The sequence below is a fragment of the Tursiops truncatus genome, chromosome 1 (genome assembly GCF_011762595.2).
Source record: "Tursiops truncatus isolate mTurTru1 chromosome 1, mTurTru1.mat.Y, whole genome shotgun sequence".
Classification (NCBI taxonomy): domain Eukaryota; kingdom Metazoa; phylum Chordata; class Mammalia; order Artiodactyla; family Delphinidae; genus Tursiops; species Tursiops truncatus.
In genome coordinates this window covers 11,271,075-11,279,827 of record NC_047034.1, presented here as the reverse complement: position 1 = coordinate 11,279,827, position 8,753 = coordinate 11,271,075, and the positions used below count along the sequence as shown (strand labels likewise).

The window sequence follows — 8,753 nt, the reverse complement described above, 5'->3', positions numbered from 1 at the left end:
GAGTAATACAAAACACATGGCACACTTTTAAATTAGGGAGAAAACAGAGTATGTCTTCTTGGAGAGCAATTGCTTCAGTGCAATTTCCACTTATACTAGCTACTGTGAGTCCAGGCATGGCTACAATGATTGACCTATTTTCTCATACCCTACAAATTATCCTCTATCAAAATAACACACATGTACATGACCCACAATCACCCACAGGTAAACCTGTTGAGAAAGACTGTGTGTGCCCTTTGAGCGCACGTTAAAATACAAAATTGCACAGGAAGCTAGAAAAGAGTTTTCTCAGGTTCTTAAAGTGTCTATTCAGTGTGATATGGAATAAAGTGAACTGGACACAATTTAGTCAGAAGAAGTCCAAATAACATCAGGACTCCTTTATGCTTAAACCATGGTTATCATGGAATTTAAATGTGTGGCACTTGATTGGTCTTGGAGAGGCCAAATCTATATGCTCACCCTTACAGATGTTATTTTGATTTATTTTTTAAATAACACAAAGCTTAAGATCACAGCAATTTTAAGAAAACTATAGCAAAAAAAAAGAAAAAGCTTTCATTAGATTTCTTTTCTTTTTGGCTTTCTGGGTCTTTTATTTGTACCCATGTATGTCTGTCACCCCCATGAATGGGCCCAGGAGGATCAACTGACCTCCTAGAACACTTCATGCAGTGAGGGGATGGGGTGAAGAAAGAAAGAAGGAAGTGATTCTGATGCAGGGGTCACCCTCCACCCCTCCTCACTGGTGCGGTTGGGCGGGGAGAAGGGAGGGCCTGATTGTCCTGGTGGCTCAGCGTTGCAGGAGACTGGGGCCGGGTGTGGAGGAGGAAGGGCCAGGCTGAAGGCTGGGCTGTTGGCGTCTCCTCCCACCGTTCACTCTGGGCTTGGGTTTGCCATGGCTTCCTTTGGTCCAAGTTTTGGCCCGGTGCTTAGTCCTGTGTCCTGTCTGGCTATTGGCCCAGAGGCCTTTTTATGCTGCTGCTGCTGCAGGGCCAGCTGCGTGGCCCAGATTCTCAGTGGCCGCATGTAGGCCAGCGAGCGGAACACCCACTGCTGGCAGTACGCCTCCGGGGTCTGAAAGGCCAGGCCCAGGCGTTCCCCCACAGTACGGTAGCAGCCTTCAGCCATCTGGAAGCCTTTCCAAGTCAGGCCCTCTTGGATCATGGTGGCTGCCAGCCCGTAGCCCACAGCCACACAGACTTCATCAGACTGAACACTGGATCTATCAGGAACACCATGGACTGCATTCCATTCAGGGCTCCCATGGCCCCTCCTGCAAAGGCCTGGACATTGAACTCAAAGATAGTTTGGAGAGCACGGACCACATGTGGGGTAGGAAATACCTCACTGTCTCCTTCTCCTAGGCCACTGGCCCTTAGGAACCACTGGCCAGCACACTGGTCAGACATGATGCTATAGGACTGAGGCTGAGTGCTGCATAGTTGCAATAGCGGCCACTCCACAGCAGTCTCTCACAGGCCTCTTGACCCCAGCTAAGGATGGAAGAAAATTTATCCTGGACCTCCTGTGCCCCACACAGAGCCGCCATCTTGACCATCACAGCCACAGCTGCCAGCCACAGTCCTCCAGAGTAAGCACTGGGGTCTGTGGTGACCCATCCATCATAGGTTTGGTCTGCATAGCCTCCATTCTCAATGAGTTCATCTTGGTCCTTGTCAAACTTCATTTCAGACCCCATCACAGCCAGACACACAGGCTACATGTCCCTCAGGAAGCACTGGTCACCCATCAGGTAATAGTCCCAATAAACCTGCAGCACAAACTTCAAGTTCAGGCCCTTCCAGTCTGCTATTAGATTGCTAACTACATATATATATACATATATATATTTATAAAACTGACATCTTTTAAAAAGCTGCATTTGTGATAGCTATAACTGACGATGTTACATAAATGGTAACCTTGTACCTCATTATATGAAGTCTAAAGGGATATTGTCATTACACTATAATTGGCTAAAAGTTTTCGATGTATTCAATATTCATGTGAAAAAAATAAAGCTTCACCACCACAGGGCAGTTACAAACAACAAACACAGATTGCAAGCCGGTTCAGGGCTGTGGCATGCCACCTGCACTGTGGCAAGAGTTATTAGGCCACCACTGCACATGTTAATGCTACTGTGAGCCTGAATGCCACTTCTCCCGGACCTGAGAAATTACACTTTAGGGAACTCAGGAGCCAGAGGTTTTTTTCTGTTGCTTCACATAAAAAATAGATGTAATCTCAAATAGCATTCATTACATTTGTTTTAGAAATGAAAGAAACAGAAAAGGTAAAACATTAAGAATGATTTTACTTTCTTCATTGTTTATTCTATGACTTGCAATCTCATTGCCTTTTAGTTGTTAAAGCTACTTAAAATTATCACGAATTTTAAAACGCAATGGCAATTTCAGAATACAAGTACAATTTTTTTGGAGTTCGTGTAAATCATGATATAAAACTAAGTGTTTTGTAATCATTTTCAACAATGATGTTGTCAGCTATCCTATACAAGTGAAAATTCAAAACTAGGAGTTACATGAAATGCTACATTGAATACAACAACATCACTGAAGAAATGGGATTAGGAGATTCTTCAGCCCCTATTGCCACTCCCTTGGAGAAAGTAATCTCTAACTGCAAAGGAACATGCATGGCTGTTTCCTCTGGTTTTTCTTATTCATTTCCCAAATAGTTTCTGTACCTCTTGATCCAACCACTCCAAGCTATTCCTCTATGTTGATGTGTTTTCTCTCTTCTTTGATGGAGTAAGCAAAGAAGCAGTTAGGCTGAATATACCAAAGATGTTATAGACGCTAACCTACAACTGAGCAAACGCCATTAAGTTCACAAACAAAAACCTGCTGCCAGGACGAGTGAGCAAAGGGTAACACTAAACAGAGCCACTTACTTCATTAATCCTGTTACATAAATTATTTTATCAGTGTATTTCTAAATCTATCCAATCTGCCCAATTGGTACTCACCTGGAGTCTCAGTCAAGCAGTTAACTGTGAGCTGATGCTCCAGATGATATAAACACTAACCAATTGACTTATCTACTTTGCTTCCTTTTGACAGAGTAGCTAAAAATATGCAGATGCAAATGTCAAGTGCTGGAGGAAAAGCACCCATCACCATATTAGAGGACGATGGCAGCTGAATCAAGGGTGCTGCCACTCTATCATGGCTGGTAGGGCATATAAAGCACACCCGGGACAATCTGTCTGTCAAAATGCCAATTGCAAAATGCTCTGCCATACTAAGATACTGAAGCAGGGCACCTGGTTAGAATAGGCTTATGTGGTGTCGCAAATTTAATAAAACTATTTCATCATTATTATTTTTAATTTTCTCCTTTAATTTAGGAGTCAGTAGAGTATCGTAACATTTCCCACAGCTCCCACTATTTTATTTCAAAAAACTACTTTTGCTAAAATTGTCACATGACTCCTCTGAAATTCCACGTTTAATATGAGTGCTCCGAACTACTTATTAAAACATTTCTTACTGCTTCTGATTAGAAATGGAAAACTTTTTATTATAGTCTTTTGAAGTTTCAGCAGTATTGAATATTTCTGAATTTCTTAAGCATATCAAAAGCTTCTGACTTCAGTTATCTTATTATAATAGGACAACTAATACCTGTGCACAGACTGGCTAAACTTTCATACCAAGAGTGTCATATTCTTCCATTTGTCACCCAATTAAACAAGCGCCCAGAGAACTGATAAGTGCACCACACTGAAACTCAACAGACTGAGGCATAATTAGAGAGACAGAATTGGATTTCTTGTTTCAACTGTCCATTACAGAAACGGTTCTGCTGTCATTCTTTTCTTTCTTCTTTCCTTTCTCTCTTTTTTTTTTTCTTCTTTCTTTCTTTCCTTTTTTTTTTTCCAAAAAATAAATTGGCTTTGCTCACACACAAAACAGTTGGGGCAAATTCAAATTCTTTAGCAACTGATTATCACTAAAAGTCAGCACTAAGATAACTTCAAATGAATTGAAAAACTGTAAGAGAAGGCAGAATCTTATAGTCCACATAAATTACATATGCGTTATTAAAATTCTAAGGGCCAGAAAAAAGCAATAAATTGGCCAAGTATGTCAGCAATATCAAAATCATATTCTTCAGTGCTGTTCTCCGTCCACTTTTTTTTAGTTGAAACATAGACTGAGGATTATAATTAAGATAATTCTTTATCATAAAAAATTAATGGAAGCATAACAAAAGTGGCAAGGACAAAGTTTCATTTTCCAAGTATGTGTTTGTGTATTTCCTGGAATAAATTTAGGAGTAAAATAATAAAAAGCCAATGTGCACTCTCACTGAAATTTTTATTTTCCTTTTCTATTACTCTTGCCCAAATCCTATCTCCGTTATATTATTTCTTTTTATTTCCTTCAGAAACCAGGGTGCCAAAGGGACTTCTGGACCTCCATGCCACCTCTGGGACTTCATGGAGCCTTGCCGGCAATAAGCATTTCAGTGAGCCCCAGAAACCACGTGCACTGGAGTCCCCTGTGGTTATAAAGCACCAGGTACATGAACTTTGAATCTCTGGAGGTTCTCTTTAGACATACAACCAGGTGATTTTCAGCCACACTAAACACTAAAACCCTCCATGTTCACCATCCTAAAGGAGAAAATGATTCTTCAGTGTGTATACAATTTTGATTTTGTATCTATGAACAATTACAAAGAAAACACCTATTGATTCATATCTCATTCATTTAACATTGTTAGGAAAAGTTTTTTAAAGGAGCAATTTACTCTAAGCAACTCAACCTTGGCTAATTTAATTTTTTTGTAAAAAAGCTTTTGTTTTAATTATTCTCTATGGAAGATTTTCAAAATTAGAAAATAATCTGCCTTTTAAAACAAATTATAATTTCATCTTTCCTTGGCTCAGTTGGAAAACAAGTAGTCTTTACTTGCTAACATTGAGTGTATGAGTATTTGCCCGTGTATTATATGAGGCCTGATGAAAACATCTGAGCTGCTACTTCAGCTGTATTATGTTGAGGTGTTATTTCAGCTATTCAGGTTGGTTGCCTGCTCCCCCTACTTTACTATAAATTTAATTTCCCTTATTGATACAACCATTGTGTCTCCCACTAGCAGCCATTTTTGTCTCCTGAAAGTCTATTACTAATCTATTATCAGTGAGGAAGTCAGATAAGCAAGCTGGGCAGATTTGTTCCTGAATAGTTTCTATGTGAAAATATGGCAGACGCCATATCCTAAAGATATGGGCTTTAGGAATGGAAATCTCTTTTGACTGATTACTCAGGAGTCTTCTCTACTTGCCTTTAAGTTTTCTGACATAATATAGTTTAGGTTATTGAAAAATAACACTCAAATTTTTTAAAGTGATATATTTCAAATTACAAGTATCAGGATTATGCTTAATCCTATAGTTATGCTAAATTTTCAAGCATAGAGGATGAAGCAATTAGGTTACCAGAAAGGGAAAAAAAACCCCGAAAGTACAGATGGGAATTAATTTCTATTTCTAGGTTTGTCACCTGTTAGTTGTGTAGCTACAAGTAAGAAGTTGCTGAGATTCCACAACAGCCTCCCCATAGATAAAGAAAAATACCTTACCTGAATTATCTCGGGAAAAAATAAATTTTTATATATATTATATTGTATTATATATTATACATATTACATATATTATATACAATGAACTAGTTAATTTCCATACAAATCCAGGTTTTTGTTATCATAAAAAAACTAAAGACTCCACGGTGTACTTCTCATATTAGTCAAGTTTCTGTTAGCAAGGTGGTAAAGTTCTTAGATATCAGAAATTGTGTATTTGTCCATGTTGATGGATCTGATATCTGAACTGCAAGTAAGAATTGCACTTGACATACATGAGTACTCAATATATAAGATTTTCTAAGAAAGATATTCCAAAGATAGGTAGGTAGATAGGGAGAGAGATAGAGAGATAGAAATGGAAAGATATCTCAAGAGATCTATATCTGTATCTATATTTATATATAATCTATATATTTGTGTAATCTCTGAAAATGTAGATCAAATTAATTGACAATTTTTAAAGAAAACTATATATTTTGAACTTAAAATAATCAAACAATAAAAAGATGAGTTATATAGAAATATCTGAGTCATTCCTTATGGTACAGTTTTAAGACCTAATGTCAACATAAAGATGCTAAAGTTATTCTACTGTTTACCTGTCCTTAATAGTGTAAAACTGAAGTGAATAGTTTCTAGTCCTCTGTATTATACAGAATGATAATCTATCAAATCAGGTTATACCTCCTCAATATTTCTAAATTTTGCACTCTCAATAAAGAAACCTGGGTTCTAGTCCTAATTTTGTTCTTCCTTTTCCTGGAAGAAATCACCCAGAATAATTGGCCTTAGCTGTCTCACATATAAAAGGAGATAATTTAAGAAGATGATCTCTAAAGCCCTTTGATTAACACCTAACCTTATTTCAAATGGTGGTGGGTGGTAGAGGGAGGTGAAAAAGGATACCCCCCCTTTGGTTTTCTTTTTCTTTTTTTTTATTATGGCCTTTTTTTGCCTCTCACTGATCTCCTCTACACAATATTAATTGAAATATAATTATATGTATACATTTTTGAGAGATTAACACATATATGTTAATATCTTTATATTAAAAACTTGTTTCCATTAGTTCAACCATCCTTCAAAGATACTCCATAGAGTCAATATTGTCACTTGTACCTTGTGCCCAATGAGACTAAACCTTGGAACGTTCAAATCCATCCAACTCAGCAAATGCTATCAAGGCAAAAAGCCTAGTTTAGTGTCCCTTCTTTGAATGGTTTCTTGTTTCACTCCTGTTTCAGAATTCCTTTCATGTCAACATATGGATTCATAGAAAAAAAATGTGTTTTTTAAACAAAATATTTTATCCATCTTTCTTAGTTATTTTCAGTGGAAGATCTGCATTACCTCTTGCTACATGAGAAGAAGGCTTTGACTTTCTTAATCACATTACATTAATTTGCTCTTTCTTTTTTATAGTCTCTGTTGTTTTGTTTTCCTGTTTGCTTGTTTGTTTCAATGGCAAAATCCAATCCATTCACATTTTGCCTTCTATTGATATTCTTGATTTGTATCCTTTTTTATGTTAGGATTGTTTTTTATTTTCTTTATTTGATTCTTCTTTTTCCCTCATTTCACTGATTTAATCACATTGTTATTTACTTCTTTTTTTCTCATATAATATAGGATATACTGTTGCACCTCTGTCTTCCATTAATATTTAGTTTCCCTTTGTCAATACTAATAATCAAAATTATTCTGTGCCATAATATGAAAATTATATTCCACAAAACTCTATTCCACAATGTGTCCCTTACCTAATAAGATGATATCTTTTGAATATTTTCTTTTCTCACCATCTATTCTTCACCTTTCCCCAAATGAATAAAGACCTTTGGAATCCCATTTTCTTCCACTTTTCAATCAAATACAAGATTTTTGTGTATTTTTCCCCTAAGTTTTTATAGTTCTATACTTCATAAGAATTACTTTTGCATTATGTGACTTATGTTTAAAAAATCTTGACTTAGAACTTATATTTTGTATTTTCAAAGACTGTATCCATTTACATTTAGATTGAACTCTATGACTGACTGTACGTGCACGCGCTCACGCACACACACACACAGACACACACATACAGTGTGGCTGAACCACACGGACTCCATTTTGTCAATTCTGTTTTAGGCCTTCTGTCCTACACCTTCCCTTTCTTTTTTTTATTTTTTTTATTTTAACATTTTTATTGGAGTATAATTGTTTTACAATGTTGTGTTAGTTTCTGTTGTATAACAAAATGAATCAGCTATATGTATACATATATCCCCATATCCCCTCCCTCTTGCGTCTCCCTCCCACCCTCCTATCTCACCCCTCTAGGTGGTCACAAAGCACCAAGCTGATCTCCCTGTGCTATGCAGCTGCTTCCCACTAGCTATCTATCTTACATTTGGTAGTGTATATATGTCAATGCCACTCTTTCACTTCATCCCAGCTTACCCTTTCCCCTCCCTGTGTCCTCAAGTCCATTCTCTACGTCTGCATCTTTATTCCTGTCCTGCCCCTAGGTTCTTCAGAACCATTTGTTTCCATCTGTTTTTTGGGGGGTTTTTTTGGTTTTTTTTTAGATTCCATATATATGTGTTAGCATATGGTATTTGTTTTTCTCTTCCTGACTTACTTCACTCTGTATGACAGACTCTAGGTCCATCCACCTCACTACAAATAACTCAATTTCATTTCTTTTTATGGCTGAGTAATATTCCATTGTATACATGTGCCACATCTTCTTTATCCATTCATCTGTCGATGGACACTTAGGTTGCTTCCATGTCCTGGCTATTGTAAATAGTGCTGCAATGAACATTGGGGTGCATGTATCTTTTTGAATTATGGTTTTCTCTGGGTATATGCCCAGTAGTGGGATTGTTGGGCCATATGGTAATTCTATTTTTAGTTTTTTAAGGAACCTCCATACTGTTCTCCATAGTGGCTCTATCAGTTTACATTCCCACCAACAGTGCAAGATGGTTCCCTTTTCTCCACATCCCCTTCCCTTTCTACAGGAGTGAGCTTCATCCTAACTCACAAGAAATGCACCCAAACCAGATAAGTTCCCAGTCAATTTTTACCCTTGCCTGCATCTGTTATAAAAAGTGGAAGAGTGCCTTTTGCTGAGGCAGATG

At 37.4% G+C, this 8,753-nt stretch overlaps 1 pseudogene; it reads right to left on the bottom strand.

Annotated features, from left to right (window-relative positions):
* Window positions 1-879: 879 nt before the first annotated feature.
* Window positions 880-3,272, bottom strand: LOC141277166 (non-lysosomal glucosylceramidase pseudogene; annotated as a pseudogene).
* Between the last annotated feature and the right edge of the window lie 5,481 nt (window positions 3,273-8,753).